The sequence below is a fragment of the Anser cygnoides genome, chromosome 7, assembly GCF_040182565.1.
Source record: "Anser cygnoides isolate HZ-2024a breed goose chromosome 7, Taihu_goose_T2T_genome, whole genome shotgun sequence".
Classification (NCBI taxonomy): Eukaryota; Metazoa; Chordata; class Aves; order Anseriformes; family Anatidae; genus Anser; species Anser cygnoides.
Genome location: NC_089879.1, coordinates 7,335,955 through 7,358,498, shown reverse-complemented (window position 1 = coordinate 7,358,498; position 22,544 = coordinate 7,335,955). Strand labels below are relative to the sequence as shown.

The following is a 22,544-nucleotide window of genomic DNA, read 5'->3' as shown; positions in this document are numbered from 1 at the left end:
TAACTAAAATTATACAACTGGTATTATGAAAAAAGCATTAGGACATCCACTGAATTCACTGAGCACATTATCACGTAGTGGATTCACTATCTGTCAACATAGTTTATACCTTTGGAGAAACATGGAACCAATTCTGAAGAGCCCCAAATGGCAAAACTAGAAAGCAGTAAAAGAATTGTCAGCAAAATATACATGCTACATGTACATGTTTCTTTTTTCTTTTTTACACAATGAGTTAACCCCTGCAAACACAAATTGGCAAGAATGGCAATACACGGCTCATCTTTGCAAAAAGCCAAAGTCACAACTAAGCTACAGCAAAACACAACCTCACAATCCACTGTATTGGAAAGAAGCTTTATTAAAAGGAGTGCTGAACCATTGATCCAGGTATCTGTTTGAATATCCCACAGATATGTTACAAAATCTATTACTATCAGTATCTCTTCAGTAGACTATACAAAAAGTATTTGGAGTGAAAAACCTCTTAGTCATGTTACAAAAACATAGACCAAATCTCTGTGCTATTATGCACGTTTATTAAGACAGAGTAAAACACTTAATAGCCTAAGAAGTTTCTTGAAAGACCAGGAACCACGTCCTCACGTTTATCTTCCTTTACAAGATAAATACAAGATGCATTTTAGTTGTAATCTCAAGTATTTTGTTCTTAAAATACCGTCTGAGGTACAATCTCCGTAGCAGAGTTTCACCCTGTCCATTCATGCACAGATTTCTAAGTTATAAGAGATCCCAATTAAAGAATACATCAAGGTAGTGACCATTTATTTATATATCTCAATGTCTAAGATCTTTGACTTTTTTTTTCTTAACAAAAACGTTTTTTTTCCCCTCCATAACGGACATTTCTTCTGGATTATTTCAAATGACTGTCTGCTATCACTCTGTCAAAGTATATTCTGTCTGTTTGAAAGAGAAACTCATAGGCTATGTCTCAGCTCCATGGAGAGAAATTTAATTTGCTTTTTCATTCCCAAGAACAGAGAGACAGATACTGTTTGTAGAAAACCTCCATAGGAAATTTTCTATTTGGCTTCAATTTACTGAGCTTAAGTAGACAGTCGTCTCCTCCATCCTTCTGCATTTACTTTGTTGCTGTTCCATTGTCTGTGTTTGAACTGTCTGGAGATGATCCTCCTCTTCTGAAGATGTGTTCGTTTGCTTAGTTTGGTACAATGGCTTTTCATAGGTGAAGGGAATTACCTACCTTCAGTACGCAGCTCTCTCTTTGACCGTATAGCTCTCATTCCTTTGCTATAATCCTAACATCAGCACTTTTTAAAAATTAACTTTTTTTGTTGTTGTTGATCACTTCCTTTACAGAAGTGAAAATGCTATCCTAATCAACAGCATGCTTAAAGCACTGTGTTTAAAGCAGCAGACTTGCATTAACTTTCTAAGCTTTACCACTTATTTTCTACATTTCCCAGAGTCACTTAGAGATATTTTCTCTCAAACTGTTCAACTATTGAGTGCCCAGTAAGGTATGCAAGAATAACAAGATCTAAAATAAGCTTAATTGCAGTTCCAAGAGTCAAGGTTCTTCTACAATGCAAACAAATACATTCCTTACAGAAACAACTGGCTCTTTTTTTTTGTTTCAGGTCATTCCCACCTAAAAGAAATTCAGATATACAACACGCTAGTACACTGCTACAAAGCACTGAAGATTAAAAAAAAAAAAAACAAAGATTATTAGAAATACATATGGAAGAAAAAAGAAACTTCTTAAAAAAAGTAGTCTTCAATTACTATTACTACAAGCACTAATTTGATATTGTTAGCACTTTTTACTCCACTTTTCATGAGACCACTGAAGTACAAAGCCATTTAACGAGAGTTTTAAGAGAATTTTAGGAAAGAAATGGATCTCTAGACAGAGTAGTAGAGAAAAAAATAGGATAATTCTCCCCTTAACAGTAAGTTATTCTTGTAATTTAGTTAGGCTTCTTTATGGATACATCTGTTTTGATGGTACATAGTTTTTCCTGAAATCTTATATGCGTTTTGGATCTTAACACCCCCAGTCCCCCCCAACTAGAGTTAGTTAATAAGACATGAGATTTTCAAGTCAAAAGAAAGAGACCCTGTTAGTTTGGCATCCCTGCAAAAGAAATGTTGCTCTAAGTTTGCTTGTTGGCCACTGTAACATTAAACACACAAACAGGAGTCACTGCATGAAAATCTACTTTCCTTTCCAGATGGGTATTTGCTCATCCTTCCAAGAGTGGCACACAGAAGCGACGGCCTTTCTGAAGGCCTGTTCTTCAGAAAGTAACGAGCCCTGCTTGAGAAGGAACCTCACAAGGAAAACACGAGCTGGTCCCGCAACGCCCAGCACCTGAAACAAGGCAGTAATGACCTCTGACCGCTGCTGGTATTTACAAGTCATGGCAAACTGCATGATGAGCAAAATACGGGGGAAAAGGGCGTCATTGGATGGCAAAAGGGGAAAAGTTACCAAAAGCTCTTTCTTACAACATTTGTCAGTATAGACCCTGATCCTCTCAAGCTTCCTTTGAATCCAAGGACCTGACTGAGCAGCTCTACACAGCAGCATGACTTAGCGATGGAGACATTCCCTACTGCAAGAGGGGAGAAACCTCGGAGGTGATTTCCAGCATTTCACCCTTCCCTCCTCCCCCAGGGCCAGACCACATAAAAGGAACTAGGGACAGCTGGGACCGAAGGCATTTAGGTATCTCCAAACATTTGGCTTCCATGCAGGGACACGGCGCACGAATCACCCGTGGCGAGGAGCCCCGCAGTATTCCAGCGGTGTCTGATGGAAAGCTGTTTTGGGAAAGAGAGGGCCTTTGAACATAACAAGCAAAGTTCATCTCAACGTTTTATTAACTTTGGCACAGCCACAAGCTTTCGCGCAGAGTAAACTGGTTTTATTTATCAACCCAAACCAGATGAATAGCTTTCTCTTTTTTCTTTCTGGCAACCCCAAGTCTTCCCAAATGACAACACCGCTGATATCTCCAGCTAGCTGCAGTGCGGCTGAATGCCGTTTCAAACTTGCTGCCCCAACCAGTAATCTCACAAAAGAAAACCCCAACAGCATCTTTGTACATCCAGCACGGCTGCTTTCTGCCTTTCTGACCCTCCCTCAAGTAAAACATACGGTACGTGAAGAGCCCAAGATCGCCCGGAACCTGAAGCATCAGGAGGAGGAAAGCAGGTAAATGACGGAGGGGTCAGGAGAGAATTGCTGCTAACAAAAAGACAATTGTTATCAAGGACATTTGGTGCAAGGGAGAAAAATTTGGAGAAGCAGGCACTTTAACCAATTAACTACATCATATTAAAATCCAATTATTCTGATTTAATAGCTCTGTTTTACTAGTTCCTGCAAGCCTCCCACTACAGTAATTTCACTAAGTTTCAAGATAAAGCAGATACGTTTGTTAGTGAAAGACATATAGAGTAATTTATATTGAAAAAGTTAAACTGTCATAAAATTTGGAAAACATACATTTCTTTTTAATTTTTTTTTTTTTTTTTAAGTAAGCACTCCCCAGGCTATTTGTGATGAAATTAAGATGCTACAGAACAATGACGACTAACCTGGGGCCAAGGCGGAGGAAGTAATTTCCTTAGGGTTTTATTATTAAGGTAAAAAAAAAAAAAGGACAAGATTTCCATTCACTTTAAAATTAATAAAACATTTTGATGCATGGCTGTGAGTGCCTGACTTTCACAGAACAAAGTATATAAGCATTGATCTCCCAATAAAGGCTTTAGTTCATTTACATGCATCAGTACACGAGCCACTGTGGAGCACAGCTCCTCCAATACTTTCCATTCAATAGCGGAAGTATGCTCTGGAAATACAATGCAGGAGAAAATCACATTGGGTCTCATAGTCTTACCCTACCTCAGTCTCTTTATTTTGAGAGCCTAGCAAATGTTGGATGTCAGTGAAAATTAATTTCTTTGACCTGTTTTAAACATACTGATACCAAACTTCACAGCTACGCAGCAATGATTCAGAAGTTTATAGCTTGCTAGTGCCATTTAAATGACTGAATATTTAGATTAATGTTGATATAGGATGAAAACTTAATCTCTAAATGCTTCATTAAATTACCAGTGTGAAATAATTTGCAAACGCGAAGGAATGATAAACATCTCTCTCATAGGCAACTGCCTACGGACTTACAGACACAAGTGTGATGCCATCTCATTCACTATTTGCTTCCAAGACTGTACTTACGAATTTATTTTTAAATACAGAGGTAAGAATATCAACAATATATTATCATCATGGGACTACACTAAGTTAACATTAGATACCATTCAGAATTTCTAAGATGACAATAAATAACGTCCTTCACAAATACAGAGAATTTTTTTGAATAAACGCCAAGAAAAGCCCAGTCACCTAAGCACATGCAAGAAATCTTATTTCACTAATTTACATCAAATAAAAACCAAGACTTTTACAAATACTTCTTATTTGCTATCAGTGGTATATAACATGCTGCATATGTCAAACTGACATCATTTTCTATGCTGTCTTGCAGATAAAAAACTTAATTTTTTTCCAACCCATTAGTGACTACAGTGGATCTTGTGTATTCTTGGAAGGATGGTCTAATGGTCTAATGTTTTGGAGAAAAAGTAGAGATTAAATGCCTATGAATGTGCCTGTAAACTATTACATTCTCCCAGACAACGCTGCACGTTGAGAGGAAAGGAAGGAATATTTCATGTCAAAAAATAACATTAAAGAACAAAAACTAGGAAGCAGTTACTTCTATTCAGAAGACTCAGATATTTATATTATTAAAAAAAGGTTTTTGGCATATAGTCTTTAAAATATGGACTTTAACATTCTTGCTTTTTCAACACTAATATTGAATGCAGTCATTATATATGACCTACACAGTGAATTGATTGCTAGCTTATTTATATGGGCTAGATGAGACAGCAAAAGGAAGCAAGGATCATCAATCTCTTGAGACACTCCTCAGAAACACCAGACTCAAGAAAAAAGAAAAAAAATCTGAATGTTCTGAGAGGATTTCAATCTAACCACAAATTGTCTATGTAGCCCTTGACCAAGGAATCCATGATGATGGATGACAGAGACCAAGATGAATCATCCCACGCTGACTTTGACATTAAGACCGCGTTTAGATTTCGTACAGGGAAGTTGGTACTTGCCTCTGCGTTACTTCAGGTGTATCAATATCACAGTGCTGTACAGCAGTGGGGACCTACCTTCAACTGCTTTGACAGTGTGCATCTAAGATTTTTACTGTTTTCCTCTGCTTATCTCCTCTTGACCATTTCAAATTTCCTTAAGAATAACACAGAATTTTCTCCAAACTGCCAAGGAGAATATCAGTGATAAAAACCAGTTATCAACTACCCGCCTGAATGAATGGCTAAGTTTGACTGACTATGTAATTCTCGGGAAATACAAAGAGGTCAGAAGTGCTGATGGAAAATTCTATGAAGTAAAAATGTTTTGCCAACTTAAAACACTGTCTGAAAAACAAAAACTTCAGAGCAGAAGTCATTCTTACTGAAAGCAGTTTTCAAGAGACAGAATTTCCCCTGAATGGATGCATCACATCTCAGCCACCCTAATTAAATATTCATTTAATCGTATAATACTCATTTTTTGAAAACGTGGCACACGCTTTCTATTTAAACCATCAAATGACATTATAAATGTACAGCAAGTGTGTCAGAGAAAGAATCAGGGTTATCAGCAGTGGAATCCCTACCTCGTGGTCTGCGGCAGTAGCAGCTTTGCTTTCTGTGGAGTATCAGGGACAGAATTCCCGTAACAATAGCAGCAGTGAAAGAAGTTGGGTGTTAGACCCTGTGCTGATAATTCTTCCGGCTACGTGAACCATGGTCTGTGCAGGTGGACACACAGTTATGTCAAACAAATGCTGCAGTTTTCACTTTTTCTTTCCTTTAAGGAAGAAACTTCTTTACGGATAAGTTTCTTTTTTTTGGAGAAAGTCCTGTTACATAGCAAGCTGGCAGGCCTCACCATTTTCTGTTCTACGTAATCTCTTTTAGAAAACAAAAATCTAAATTATAAAATATGATGGCAATTTCATTCTGAAATGAGTTACATATTGGACCAAGATTATATTTAAAGCAATAATTCATTAAGGCCACAAATGCTATGCACATGTCTAACTTTTCCATCACACGCTATTTGCCTGAAATCTCTGATAATTCATGGTAGTAAACATCTGCACGTATCCCCGACGAGCACCAAAAGCATTTGATATCAGTGAAATACAGAACAAAATCTAGATACTGAACAAAATAAGGAGCCACACATTATTTTTCCTCAGTACTCCTGATGCATTGCAGCTCCTCTTTTACTGAACTAATACTAAAAACCCCTGTACTTTCCAATTGTACAGGGAAACAGGTTATGTGACATGCAAAAAGCAAACTGTTTAGCAATTATCATGTATTGCCGAGGCATTCTCACTAAACAGTAATTACATGAGCTGAATGGAGGAGGTAAAGACAAACAAGGCAGCTCAAACCCGGCATTTAACTTCAAAGTGTCAGAGGCAAATAAAATGAACACCTTCAGTTTTATCCATAGCTCTTCTTTGGAGAGCAATTTAGTACAAACACCAACGTAGCTCTTCTTTAAGTGCTCCTGCTCACTGACATCTTTATAGTCTTTATTAAACCCAACCGTGATGATTTCCTTTGGCCCTGAAAAATGGGAAAAGATTGATTTTTTCCAAATCTTCTATCACCATTCACGTCTTCAATAGAAAAAAGGCTTCCTCCAATAGTGCTTAAGCATGACTCAGTTACTACATAAACGTTTGGTAAAATGCTCAGGTAGCCTGGTAACAAATAAAATAAGCTTATTGAAGTTGGGTATTAAAAATCCAGCGTTAGAAATCAACTTGCTCTATGTGCAATGCAGACCCAATAGGAAGCTTACCTTGGTAATGGTTTCCTTTGTATAAATTTGTTATAAATTATTTCAGTGCAAATTATGGATATGGGAGTTTAATGAGAACATAAGAGTGTTCGTGCACTTTGAATGTGTGTGTGGAAGAGAAAGGTCAATCTGGGGTTTTGTTTATCACTCGAGATGGAAAAAAAGAAAAACGTTCAAGTGTATATATTGAAAGCAAACTTCTAAACCAGCTAGTAATTATGTTAATATCAGAACTAATTAATAGTTAGAGAACAATTTTTATTGATATTCATGAAATCATATTATTAGAATATCAAGTTAAAGGTCTTTCTAATGGCATTAACTGGCACTGTGAAGCCTTCCTCTTCACACAAAGAAGCTGCATGATGATCGCACCCAGCAGCATCAATCTGATTACTGACACGCATATTGCCTTCAAAACTAAAAATATGAAAAGTTATTATCCATCGTCATCAAAAAGCATCACTGATGCTAGTTTCCATGGAAATAAAATCTACAATACTACTTCCTAATGAATACAAATCATAACTCTTAGCTTACACTGAAGGGCTCAAAATTATGTTTTAAAGGGCTTTAAAGTTTCATTTCTGAAGGAAAAAACATTGAGATAAAGTGCATTATTTATAGGTTTGCTTTATTCTGGAGCAGAAGCATTTTCTTTGCAGCAACGCCAATGTCAGGAAGCCGCATCTGGAGTACAGCGCATCTTCTGAAGAGAGCAGGAACTTCGCAAATAATTCTCACCTGGGGATCTACAGCAAAACCCACAGATCTGAGACGGGAGCAGAACCACTGCTGAAACCGCTCCGAGGAAGAGCTGAGTGCTGCTGGGGCAGCGGCAGGGGCCGGGGAGTGCAGCCAGTCCCAGGACAGGCCAAGGGAGCAGCTGCAGCCCTGCTCGTCCCTGCCACCCAGGCTCCCCACCGCTGCCGTCACAAGCAAAGGGACTGCGAGACGAGCCTTCGTGCCGGAGGTGAGGAAATCAAGCAGTGTTATTAAAAATGGGGTATTTTATTAAAAATCGGGTATTTACAGTTACTTACCCAATGGTCTGCAAAATATAAGTAAAAACACTCTCACAAGCAAACCCTAGCAGTTTCTGGCAATGCAAGTTATGCCCTTAGTAATAGCATAGTCTAAGCAACAGCCACCTGACAGACCTAGGACCAATCTAATCAGACAATTTACATTATCACAAGACTTAAGCGAAGAGGGTTTGCGATTTCTGCACTGCATACGCACACAATCTTCGTCACAACTGTTATCTTTCTTGTCAACATTAATGAACATGAGCTGGCCATGACACAGAAATGCAAGCCTTAAAATCCCACATGACCCAATCATTTTTTGGACTCCTACTTACCCACAGATCTAGCTGAACCCAAAGGAACAAAAGCAGATGCAATAAAATGATTCATCACTGTAACAACTCTTCAGCGATTAAACAGATGATCCATCTGGATCAAAACAAAGATCCTGTTGTACATATCACTGCCGTCCCCCCTTTATCTGGGAAAGCCAGACGATGAGCTTACTGCTGAAATTCTGCAGTGCCAGGACCAGAGGAGCTGGGGATCTGTAGCTAGCCTATTCTCAATAATTACTGCCAGAAGGCCAAGGTTTTGGTGTATAATAATTTTTTTCTCTATGTAGAACAGAATCCAAACCACACTGAGTTGTTTCCAATTAATTTCTGGACAAAACACTGCAGTATAAACACGTAACTATATCAACAGTAAAGATTTCCAGGACCATACATCTATTTCTGGTTCTTTCGCTGAACACACGTCAAATCAATTTGTTTATGGTTATAGGGCACAAGTCAGTGCCAGGCAGCGGAACAGGAGCTCACTGTCACATCTCATTAGCTGCACCAAGACAAGAGCACACCTAGAAGCCAGGTTTTCATACCGTTACCATTCATCACTCACAAAAATTGCCATGGCTATGAACTGAGAAGGTCTTTACACCAAGCCAGATAGTGACAAGTCGCTTTGCAAAAGAAATCAATACCCACCTCTATTTGCTTTGCACTTGAAAAATATTGTAGAATTCTCCCCCATATGCACGCAGAAATCACTTCTCGATATAGCAGAAGACTGAATAGAGCAGAAGAAGGATTTAGAAAGTGAACACTATCTGCAAATTGGAATCAATATGCTCTCAAACTTTGCATCCGAACTCCAACAAGTGCTTCAGGAAGATCTGAAAGTCTGAATTTTTCATGTTGCAACTTTCTATGTAATCAATGTGGTTGCTTACTTGGATAACAAAAACGTAGGATTTATTCCCTATAGTTAGATGTCCGAGTGGCAAGCAAACAGAACAGGTGTAACTACTCAGAGTAGAAAAGCCTCCCCTTTTAGGGCATGAAAAAGCAATACATGTTCAAAGCAACAACAACTAAAAACCAAACCAACAAAACACTAAGAAAAGAAATAAAAAACCCAATTTCCTATGTCAGAGATTTCTGTTAAATATTTGAGAACTGAATTGTGTTAAGGCTCTGTCGCAACACTACAGGAATCTCTCCCTTAACTTTCCCAGCCCCCATGCATTTATGGAGGTAGCAGAGCACGTGAATTCTCCATCAAAACATTGCAGATCCCAACTACCACTGAAAAATGCACTAGTGCTAGAAGAAAAACACTGCTCCAGAAATAGCTTACCGGGAGTCAAAGAAAAATTTAATTTCAAGGGGAACAGGACATTATCTACAACAGAAGTAACAGTTTGTCCCTTTTGATGGGTGTTTGAAGTATTCTCTGGCTTAGAGAAGTAATATTTACCAAGTCCATGTCTCCCTGTGGGAAGGTAAGTGAAAGAATGAATAGGAAATTGTGTCAAGCTTAAAGATGCCTCCTTTTACTTCAGCACTTCCAATAACTTCACAGACTCTGGTTTTATGCTCCATTATTTTTAAATTAACAACAGATCTTATTGATAGCTAGTGAAGTATATAAGAAAAATACCCAGCAGATTTCACAACGCATTATCTTCCTACTTCCATTTCCCCTTCTCTCCTCTGCCATCAGAAACAGAGCTTGTTTGGGACTGTGACGAATTAGCTCACTGGAAGAATTTACAGCTTACTCCTTGTGTGATTTAAAAAATGAGAAAAGAATTAGTCAATACCATACAGTGCCTGAGAAATAAATATATTTTCAAAAAATCGTATTTAACAAGGGGGAGAGAAGACTTAAGTGCATGTGCATGATAGAAGCTATCCTTAAGTAGATCTTATTTTTTTCTTTTAAGGTTGAGGTGACGAGTATTTATTTCTTTGCATATTACAGGGATGGAATCTGCATCAGTTCTGAAACCATGATTTATTTTTATTTTTATTTCTTGACTTCAGTACGAATAATTCAGATTATTTAAATTATTTCCATGAGATCATTCTGTGCACTATAATTTGACCACTCGATACCAGCCCACGGTACTATGCTTTCTTGACCATCACCCATGGTCCGATGGCTGACCAACAGCTCAGCCACAACAGCAGCACGGGCCGCACGCAGAAGTGAACGCGAGCGGGGGGGCCCTCAGCAGCCAAAGGCTGCAGCTCCCCGAGCGCTGCTGAGTGTTTCGAGAGCTCTCTGAAAATCCCTGAGGAGCAGCAGCCTCAAAAAAAGAGAGTCACTGGTCATAAACGGCACAGTCAGTACTAAATGTTCAGTCTGTTTCTCGTTTAATTTGATACTTTTATTTTAAAATATTGGAAAAGTAACATTTAAAAACTTGTGAATAAAGCGGATGACTGAGCATACAACTAGTAAAATATCCAAAAGCTTAGTCTGGGCATTAGTTATATATATACATATATATATATATATACACACACACACACATATATATATACACATATATATGTATTTTACAGTGAATCCATACTAAAGTGTATTTTTTTTTAATAATTAAAAACAAGCTAAGTGAAAAACCTTGATAATAAAAACAGAACTTGAAAACCTACAGACTGAAGGAATTAGAACTTCATAGAAAAACAAATGCGCAATGTGATGAATGAGGAAATAGCTTAAGGTAATAAAATTGAGAAAAAGTAAGAGATGAAATATCTTACAGTAAAACTTCAGGATGCAAAACTACAAATGTGATGATTAACTTGCTTCCCAGTTTTAATAAAATCACTTAACTTACCACTCTATTTCGAGAGAACACGAGATGCATTAACTCAAGAAAGTTCTCAATCTCTGAAGCACACTAGAAAGCCTAAGAAAAAAGTACCCGGAAATTATATTTAGACATAGCTTATGGTGGGGAAGTCCAGAAACACCACATATAGAGAGTAGAAGGAAAGGAAGATGGGGAGAGAAAATAACTAGCCTGGATTGCAAACTGCTGCCTGCAAGCTAATGCAGGAGGTACCCTGGCAAAGCAGTCGTCGTTCCCCCCGCTGAAGATCTCTGACTATTACAACCGTTTATACAAACTACCAAAAAACCCACAGCTTAGACTCAGATTTGTAACTGCCTACTCATGCACCTCACTCTTTGGTAATGACTGTCACGCAAATATTACAACAGAGTCTGCTGGAGAAAGGCATATAAAGAATTGTCTCTTTGTGAGACAAAGACAAATTTGGGGAGATAAAGGAAAATTGTCAGTGAGGTGCTTTACTTCCCTCCCCCCTTAGAAGTCTGTTAGGCTTCAGGGCCAGAAGAAAACCCTAATGACTAAACACGTGTTTTCATCATGCACAGCTTGCCCCTCTTGATGAACTCTCGAGGCTCCCAGAAAGCGTCTTTGGCTTACACACCTTAATACCGTTGGAACAAGAGTCCCAGAAGATAATTAAAACTGAAGGAATTTTACGCTGCTATGTCACCCAAATACCACCATGGACTGTAATTTAGATCTTTTCTGTAAAAGCATCATTGATTTTTTTCAGACAAAGACACACTTCTAAGTTGAACTGCAAACAGTATTCTGCATAAAAAGCAAACCGAAATTAAAAACAGCATGTAAGGATCATGACTTCTGTTCATGCGGATTTTGCATACGTGTACCATGATGAAATCAAGTAATATTTTATAATTACTGGAAAAGCTAAAATTTCATTACACAGAAAGTAAACATTTTTGTTTCCACGAAGAACGCGTTGTTTATGTAAACGCCTTTCTCAACAACGCTGACAATGCTGTAAGCTCTCCGGGACAAACGCAGCCCTGATGTGAACAACTGGCAAAATGCACCCTTCCTCAGGGGTGATGGGAGAGGCCAAGCCCCATCCAGCAGCACCACTTGCCCCCACAGCAGCAGGACCCTCCCAGAAGCGGGGCTGCCCTCCTGGGGGCACGGGGCTGCTCCCTCTGCCCTCGTCCCCAGGAGCCTGAGCCAACTCACCCTGCACAGAACCAGAGCTGCCTGGGCTTGCCACCGCTTTTGGGGGGCAATGGGGTTTTTAAGGAACACAAATAGTAAAGCTCTACATGTTGCACTGGGATAATGGAAGGACTAGAGCCAAACTGGACTGCCTCCTTGGTTTACATCCCCACCTGGTTAAATACTTACACTTTTTTTTCCCCTCCTCTTGCAAATACAAGTTAAAACCCACAGATTTTAGAAATGAGTGCCTTCTAAAAAACCACTGGGACATATCTTTTATGTTTATAGGGATAAACATAAAAGGTAAGATATCTAAATTAATATAAAAAGAGACACTGAAATAGATACATATCAAACCTCTGCTTCTGGACTGCTCACTGAACTGACATAATTACCGTAAGCAGCCTGGCTAAATATACTGTTCTGACACTGTTAGATAGCAGAAAATTGCAACACTAACAATAACCAATTAAAAAGTATCCATACACTAGTTAAGACCCACACAGTATCTTCCCCTAAGCAGGTCTTCTTGCAGCCACTACAACTTCTCTTGCAGCTTTGAAGTACTTATTTTAACATTTGAAGAGTTGCACAGTGAGTTGCAGGTTCTGCAATACCAAAAAATCTCTTTCCTCCACTTAATTATTTTTTGAACTTGCAAAAGAGTGTATTCTGTACAGGGCACATCTCCAGTGCCTGTACAGGTTTCTGGTTCCAGCTGTCAAAACAAAACCAGAAATGAAAGTAATATGTGTGAAAGTAAATTGTGTGATCTTTGCTAGAAACACATTCTTTGCTGTCTGGTAAATCTGGTTTCCTTTCATTCCAATTATTAGACATAAGAGAATACTGCTTTAGTGACCTTTTACAAAATTACTTCCTCCCAATAGCTATTTTTAAAGTTCAGGAACTAATTACAATCATTGGTTACCCCAATCATATGCAACCAAGACTGTGGCTCCTAATGGCACTTCTACACTGCAGCTGGCAGGAATCTGAGTATCCTTGCTCACAACAGCAGCCAGCACTTCATTCCTAGTTATTACCAACATATTTTCAGAAAATCGGATTATTTCAGATTCTCCTCCAATATTCAGATTCTCCTCCAATAGCTACAGTTTCAAAAGCTGCACTGGAAATAAAAATATTTATCAGGCAAAAATATATATATCATAGAATCAAATATATATATATAAAAATATAAAAATATTTACCAGGCCTGACTAAAAAAATAACACAAAAACTGTGTTAAAAAAGTATTCTTTGTTCAAATATTGCTTGCAAGGAATAAAAATCCATCACAAATGTTCCCATGCTTAGGTTAAACACCTATTGGAGCCAGGCTGCAGAAACGTAATAAAAGAAGCAAAAATATTGCATATTTACTATTTTCTCTGTTTTTAGGCTAGACCTGACTCCTGTCTGGACTGCCTTCAACACAAAAATCTTACTTTGAGTCCATCAGCATAGAAATACGCCTAGGTTTGTCTTAAGCAAAAGGAGCGATTTAGTCTGAACTAGTGTAAATGAATTCAGCTAACTCTCTTGCTTTCCCTCTGCATGTAACAGCATGGCCTGTCGAGTACTGTCCTGTGAGAGCTCTAAAAAAGAAAAAACTGAAGAGAAGGACTCCTTGAGCAATTGGCACTGCCTGCCTGCCATGTTCTGAGAGGGGCCTGAGAGCCTGGTCCTGCTTAGCCCTGACCTGGGTGGACCAGGTTACCTCCTGGAGGCTCTTCCACTCCAAACTACTCTGTCTAGTAACCAGACACCTTGTTCAGATATATTTAAATCTTGTTTGGAATTATATATATGAATAACTGCTTGAAATCTAGCCAATTTTCTCGCTGTTTTCTGCTGAAGTCGGTATTTCTGCTGTTTAATGGTTTTGATAGTATAATTACAAGTTCCCTTGTAGTTTCTATAGCCTACAGGTAACACACATTAATTAGGCAAAGATCCCACACTAGCCAAATATTTACAGCTACCGTACTCCCATGACCTGATTACTCCCGTGGCTTTGTTGGTGGTATCCTCGTCAGATGTCCTCTGCTCTGTTTATGCAGCTGAACTGATGCTGTTATTCATCCTCACACCTGGTCTCCTGCACCAATAGGCATTATTTGCTCTCCCTTACTACTGTGCCTGCTTTCTCTTAATTATTAACAGACATTACATCTCCAAGTGCTGCTTAGAGAACTGGTTTGGATGTTTGGTTCAGCAACCCTCACTGCCACCCCACAGGATGAAGCTTTGTCCATGCCTCCACTGCAGCTCAGGTCCTTCTTTACTGTGTCCCTCATAAAAAAAAAAAAAGAAAAAAGCTTGACAAACTTTTACAGGTAGACCTCTGTGCCTATAGACATGTCTCAAACCCAAAACTTTGAGTAAAATCATGTTGTACAACATCTATCATCATCAATCACAGGGTGCTTTTCATATCCCCTAAGAACAGGTTACATAGCTCAAATCAGTTTTGACTCCACATTTCACAGAAGTACCACGTGGCTGAACAGCAACTGGTAATTTCAGTTACTTGTTACACAGCTACCTACATCACTCGAATCAAACCGTGTCTGTATATTTTGGTTTCTACTTAACACAACGTCCATCTGCTTCGAGAGCAGTGGAAATCATCAGTTTGAAAGGGGGGCTAGGGGAAGAGATTACAATGGTTGTTTGTGTTACGAAGGTGTGAACACTATTCCTAAGCTTATGTCCCGTGCAGTTCATATTGTCATCTAAGTGTTCTTAGCTTACAAGCTGTTGTACGGGCTATTCTTGCTATACTGCCCCAGATGTATGAATCAGCTACCTAGGAACAGTTTTCTGCAATTGTTCTGATAACCATCTTTGCATTTCTTGACTTTTCTATAAGATTAGGGCTGTAAGTATGAAGGAGCTCCAGATAAGCCAAGCCCAACTTCTCAGAAATCATTTGTTGTAATTGCAAGTATCTACATTTTTTAATGCATGGGCAATTTGCTATCCATGAGACTTTCATTTAAATTTAACTGAAGAACAACTGATTGTTTTGATTTTTTATATATACAAGTACACACATCTACATATATCAAGTGCATGTACGTTTATATGTACACATACCTTATACATATATAAAGTGTGCTTGTATTTATATATACAGAGATGAAAACTGTATGACTGTTAGTTTATATATATTTTTTTAATTATAAAAAAAGCTTTCTGGATATCCAGCCTCAGATTTCTAGGAGGTTTTTGGGTTTATTTTCTTTCTTCAGCTAGGGAAAATATATAGCTTCAATTAACATAAAATGGATCTGAGGCTGCACAGGCAGACATTATATTTGTTCCAAGCTAAGCACCTAAAAATGGAAACAGATGACATTACTGAAGATCTGAAGATACTGACTTTTGGTTAAAATATTTGTAAAGACGTTCATAGTTCAAAGAGTCTATTTATCTTAAATAAAATTTAATGGAGGCAGCCTTTTAACAGACTGCATTAAGGGAAATGCTCCGTTTTTTAACCATGACTCACTTCTGATTACTTCCGATAAACAGGTGTCCTTTGCAAAGCATCAGTCTGCTCTATCTAACCTTCATACACTGGAATGACCTTTTAGCCATTTCTGGGACGGGAATCAGCAATTGCATTTTTGATCCCTAAGGCTTTTGCAGGGCAATTGCTATGCTGCCCACCCATATTACTTTCCCATTTCTACCTGGCGTTGTTATAGAGCATTTGGAGACCACTTACCACACTTGCATTACAAAAGGATTGCTTATGCCTTTTTTTTTTTCTTTATTTTAAAATTACTGGAAGCATTTAAAAATAGCAGCCCTTAAGAAAAAGCAAGAAAAATTGCTCATGCTGTACTAATAATTATCAGAATTATCAGATTTCTCTCCTGCTGTTCCACAGACAGAAAATAACCACAGTATTCTAGGCAGTGAAAACAATGACAACCACATAAATAGTCCAACCACCATTTTCTTTAGCAGTGTTGTCCCCAGATGCTGAGCTCCACCCTGCTAGACCTGCAAGAGATTTATAACACTAGAGATAAGCACCTAATTTCTGCTTCAGCTTGTGGTTAAAGAAGTGGAAAGGAAGAAAAAAATTGAGTAGTCATTTTGAGGTATCGTTCAGTTCAATAACTGCAGCACTCTAGGAAGGTAAGACCCGACCCACGTAACAACACTACTTACTCTCAGTCCAAGAATCTGAGCTACTTAACTCATTTGACTTCAAAAAACAGCAGCGTGACATAAGACTATACTCAGGAGAAGGAATTCCTCCCACAAAATGAAAGGCTTTCTTTGTAGTCACTCAGTATTTTACAGGCCCATATTTTAACACTTTTACCACAAAATTTAAGACTAGATATCAACTGCCTGTGCTGTATGAAAACTCATTTTCCTCCTGTTGAAGGACACCAAATACCTACATTAAAGAACAGCAGTATCTTTAGTGAAATCTTTAATAAAATTATTGTATTATATATTAAATATTAAGGATATTTTCAGAAACCTTCATTTCCAAATTTATTCCTGATATTTAGCCTGATTATGCTTAAGATAATGTAATTTTTGTGTTTAAACCGATTAAAATAGCAATGAGAATCAATCAGACCTAAGTACTGAGATTTCCTCTACTAATGAAAACTTTAGTATACATTAATATAGCCTGTATATCAAATCTCCTTGAATGCTTTAATACCATCTCTCAAAACCTCACCAGAACAGAAGGCTAACTGTTGAAATCCAGACAGATGTACAGGGCCAGTACTGGGTAAGAAGCTTGAATCATACAGAGAACCAGAAAGAGAGACTCATGCATCTCATCACTTAATGCAAACAGCTGCATTTAGCACCTTTAAGTGCAAACCAAGCTCCTAAGTGTATAACATGTTGCAGGCCAAAGGAGATGTGTAAAAAGAGTACAAGCTTATGCCAGGTACCACAAGCCAGAGCAGCCCCTGCTGACTAGGGCAACAACAGCGAGCAAATTTCTGTTACAGGAGTGACAGGTAACTTACCAACAGGAGAACCTTTCCAGGTACATTGCAACCTCTGCCAACCACCCTGTTTGGAAGCCTCTCATTTCATACACCTCTCCCAAGTCTGTTCTCGGTGCTGAAGAATCTGCTTGCTTGGTGCAGAGCACCATTTAGTAACCGCCAATCCACCTACCTCTCAGCTATCTCCATCTGCTCCCTGTATTACAATTCTGTGCCCTCAAAAACATCTCAGCTTCTGATGGCCAGTTCAGCTGCCAAACACATGCCCTTATGTCTCACTCGCTCTTTCATTCCGCCAAAATGAATCGCTCTTCTGAGTTGCTGAAGACCTGGTATTTCTCCTTGTCCAGCTATGTGTTTATCAGGCTATAAAACGAGATGTAGAACCTTTCCGGGAGGCCTACCTGCAACAGGCTTCCTTTACTTCAAGAAGAAGTCTGCCAATGCTATCCGCTATTATTACTGACTTAGCAGGAGTTAAAAAAAACCTCCATTACGTCTCCAAATTCCATCAGCGCACTTGGGTTAAAAAAAGACACAAAAGCTAAATACAACTAATTTCTAATAGTATTTTACCCAAAATAGTTACCTCCTCTTAGATATTAATTTGCATACGCAGACTCTCCCTGCTCCTTAAACATCGTACGTTAAGAGGTTAACTTTTATAATGGTTCCTCGAGAAAAATATATCTTAGAAGTAAACAAGAAGACCCAAAAGGAACACAGAGTACAAACAAGCAATGACACATCATTTTTCCAAAGGCGATTGTGAATATCTGTGTTTAAGTAACTATCTAGAATGCACTGAAACATAACTAAGAACTAAACGCACACTGCTATTTGAAGAAGTTTTGGCAATTGCTTGCTTGGATAGGATGAAAAACGTCTTAGCCCTTTACATCACCCATCATATGAAAAGGCTAGAAAAACCCACACATTAATTCTAGCCTTATCACTTGACTACTACTTCGATTTTTATTGATGGATAATCAGGTTAGTCAGATTGCTACTGCAATTTAGAGGCTCTCCCAATTAGACTCGATTCTATGACAAGATTTGATGCTATGAATTGTTTCAAGAATCCCAGGAGACAAAAAAAAAATGCTTAAGATGAACTTCTAACAAATTTTTAAGTTTTCAGTAGGTTTTTAAAAGTTTCAATTTTGCTTCTTTCAGTTTATGCCTTGGATTTGAGACACTTGGCCAGTCTGGCAGTTGGGAAAAGAAACTCCATACAGTAATTCCATTTAAAGTTGATAAATTCTATTTTCTTCATGTGTTTCACGAGAAAACAATTGAGTCTGAATATACCAAAGTGACAAAGGATGCTTCATGATGGACATGACACCAGTAAAATGTCTGATTTAAAAAGGAAAAAAAAAAAGCTAGATTTCTGAAAATGCATCTCAGGCTTCTAGTTTTAAAGAGTTTGGAAGCTGCATACCTAAAATAACACTGTCAAGCACACCCCCAAACCAAACACCTACCTTTGGAAATGATGACCTTCAGGAAGCAGAACTCAGAGGGATGGTTCACTAGTGAACACTTCAAAGAGAGGAGGGTCCTTAACTTGCCACCCCCCTGTGCAACAGCCCCCGGACCGAGCTACCCGCCTGGCTGCCGAGCTTTGCAACAAGGCAGAACAACAGAGTTCAGAAAGTCCTTCCAGAAATGCACGGAACTGCCCAGAAACCATTCTGTTTACTCTGGTCAATAAAGCCCTGTTATCTCTCATACAATGGGCCATACCGTTTATACAAACAAGGTTAGCTTTCATGCATCAGACATCTATTTATTTAGCAAGATCAGCTATCACTGTAAATCAATTTCTTCGCAAATGAGAAACACAGCTGCTGTGAGAAGTACTTAAAACTCTTTCCTGCATCCAATATTTGGACCAGATGAGAAGAATACAAAAAATTCAGGACAGGGATACACTAAACCAGGGCGCAGGCTTAGGTGTTACTAGCATTTTTAAGGAAAAGAGATCAAGTTGCATTGACTTAATAGTTTTATATTTTAAATGTGAAGTTGCAATTAAGAAGTATTATAAGACAATCTTGCAGTTTCTATTCAAACTAGGTACTATTCGGATATGGAAGACACTCAACTAAAAGTTAACAAATACGTACTACAGGTTGCTTATTATGTGAACAAGCTTCAAAGCAAAAATATACTGCTAAAATGAACGTTGCTTATCAGTTTAGTAAACAACATTAACAGAAGACAAAGCTCAGTTTTTAAATGGACATTTTGTCCAAGAACAGTCGGTTCTCAGAGATGAATTCACCTAAGAGCCATCTAAAAGGCTTGTATCTTTTTCAAATTAAAAAATAAAATAGAAAGGTCAGTACTTTGCTTGCAGAGAGTACAACACCCTGCAACACGTGCATTTGGAACACCCCAGCTGAACAAGGGTCCCCAAGCTGAACAAGCCCTAGGTTTGACTAACATGGATGATTTCTGTTATAAAATTTTGAAGCAAGAGCTGGGGGCCAGGGAAGTACAACTGCCAAGAAGCATTAAGCCCTGCTCCTAACAGATTCTTCTCTCTTGTGTTATTTTGTTCATTAATCTTTTTATCCACCATTTTCAATTTGAAACCCAGAAAAGTCAGATTCACTGCAGGCAATCAGAACCTCTGCAGAACTCCAACCCCTCTGAGGGTCCTTCCTCTAGGAAGGACCATCACTTCAAGCCTGGACACAGGGAGAAAAGCACACGTAAGGAGTATTATCGACTTGGATGCACTCGATGCATTTCACGCTGGCTGCTACCAGCGGCAGTGAAGTGTGGAGAGCTCTGCTTCTTAACCACTGTAACGCCACGTGAGGGTACACATGTCCAAGAACACAGTATATGTTATCTTATGAATGGTTTTTACAAGCAGGCAATAAATATTAGGTCAGGCTTTAACTACACTGATGACACCTTATTCTAAACTGCCTGAATATACATGTACCAAAAAAAAAATATATTTTTTTTGCTTGCTTTTGTTTTGATGTTCATATCCACGTCTCTGCAAAGCACTGCAGTGCACTTCCCCAGAAGGTCTCATTAAATAACAGAGAAGCCTTCTTAAGCCTCCAGTCAAAAAAGCTTAAATGTTTAGGATGAGCCAGAAAAAATCCTGATGGCCTTCAAGTTTATTTGAAAGACGGATTACAGAATATTATGTAAGGCGCAAATCTCAGAACTATTCCCCATTGTATTTACAAATATTATCAAATTTTACAAGATCATGAATTTTCATAAAAAGTGACATTTTGAAAAAGCTTCGCTTGCTTTAATCCTCCTCCTTTCTTTTGATAGGATTAAATGTTGAAATGGCAGACTGTTAAATAAGCAGACTGAAATGCCAACTGTGAGGCATTTAACTCCATGTATTTACAAATTAACGTTTCACAGTTGCTTCAAATTTTGACATTATTGTTTAGTATCTTCAGGCAACTCATTTCAGAAGGTGCTGGATTTGATCTACATTATTTCTCATTTTACATTCATATGTCACTCTGCTGGAACACCTGTAACGTTCCCTTAATCCCTGACAAAGGAAATTTGGTTTTATGAAAGGCTGAGAAATATCCCTTTGTTTTTATCACAATGTTTTTATTAAAAAAGCCTGCCTACGGCAATTTCAAAGTTACCATTAAATTTACCAGTAAAAGTCCATAGCTGTCAAAATAACCCCCCCAAAACAGAGAAGATCATAGCCTATATACGTATAGACACACACAAATTCAGTGTAATACTGAGAGGTAGATGTCACTGGTCTTCCCCTTCAACTACTCCAGTGTTAAGCTCTGAATGTTCAGAGTAAATAAGAGAAAAGTTTAAATGAAATTCCTAAAATGTAGTGGGACACATCTGAATTCTTCAATTCTGTATATTATGCTACTTCAGAGGTTATTTGTATGCTTCTGAGAACTGCTGCAAAGGCATAGTCCTATGGGCTATCAGATGTAGCATTTCAGACAAATATTTCATTTGCAAAACATAAAATGAAGTTCCTGCATTGCTAATGTTTGCATTTACAGAAGAGATTTCAAAAACAAACAAAGCCCAAATAACAACAACAAAAACAACCCTCAAAGCAGATTTCCCCCCAACACTTACTGCCTTTAAGAACAGGGAAGTGCAGTCATTCCTAGTGCTACCTCAAGGAGCAACATCCTTGCCACCAGAATTTAAAGGTGTTCCCTCAAATTTTCTTAGAGTATGTGACGTGATTATTTCAAAATCAGAAGTAATTATCTAATGCTCCTGAATTTCCCGTATGAAAAGGGGCAAGACAGACAAGAGAAATCACAGAGCAGATGCATTTTGTTTCATAACTGAGAACCTTTCTCCCATTACTCTACATTCTTACACCCAGTAAGTTGCACAAACTTTTCACTGTATATGCAGGCTGCCCAGTATTTAGATAAAGATATACCTAATTTTTTAGCTAGGAAACACCTGTCTACTAATCCAATGTTGCTAAATGCTAATTACTACATCCTGTCCATAAATAAATTTTACATAGCAATGCAGTGATTAACGTTAATTCCAGCAGCGCAGACTACTAATTAAGGTATTTACGAATGTTTACTTGTGTCACACGGGAATGTGCCAAATCATCTCTCTAGAAACACCTTCGTATTAGAACAGACACCTCAGAAATAATCTAGAATCAATAACACAGCACCTTCTTTTCAAAAACCAATTTTGACATCTACTAATATTCCATAAATAATGGGATCCGATTAAAGTCTCACCAAATTCATTACAAAGTATTAAGCCTGTCTAATCTTTTATCACTATTACTAACGTAATAAAAAAATAAAAATGCTAATAAGTGCAGAAAGTTATGAGAATTTTCCTCAGGAACGCTGTTGAGTGCAATCACGCATATGATGAATTCTGAATGATGAAGATGATGAATGGTGCCTGAATGACACCATTACGAATTACAGACACTTTTCAGCCAGAACCTATTTAACCATTTCCCACTTCAACTTAGTCTATTATTTCTCCTCCACAGTCTCCGTACCTATTATTCATTCCAGCAACTTCATCTCAAATAATTATTGCACGCAAGGGCAATAAAGGAAGGATTTAATATTACCAAGATATTCATACAGTTGCAATTACTCAGAAAAATAACTAAGTTCCCATCTTAAGTATGTTAGCGACATTCCTCATTTAATTGAGGGGCTTGGCAAATTCTCTTGCCTCCCAGCAAG

At 38.2% G+C, this 22,544-nt stretch overlaps 1 protein-coding gene across 1 annotated transcript in view; it reads right to left on the bottom strand.

Annotated features, from left to right (window-relative positions):
* The window catches only part of PDZD8 (PDZ domain containing 8), a 57,942-nt gene that overhangs the window by 6,754 nt on the left and 28,644 nt on the right, over positions 1–22,544 (bottom strand). The window lies entirely within an intron of this gene.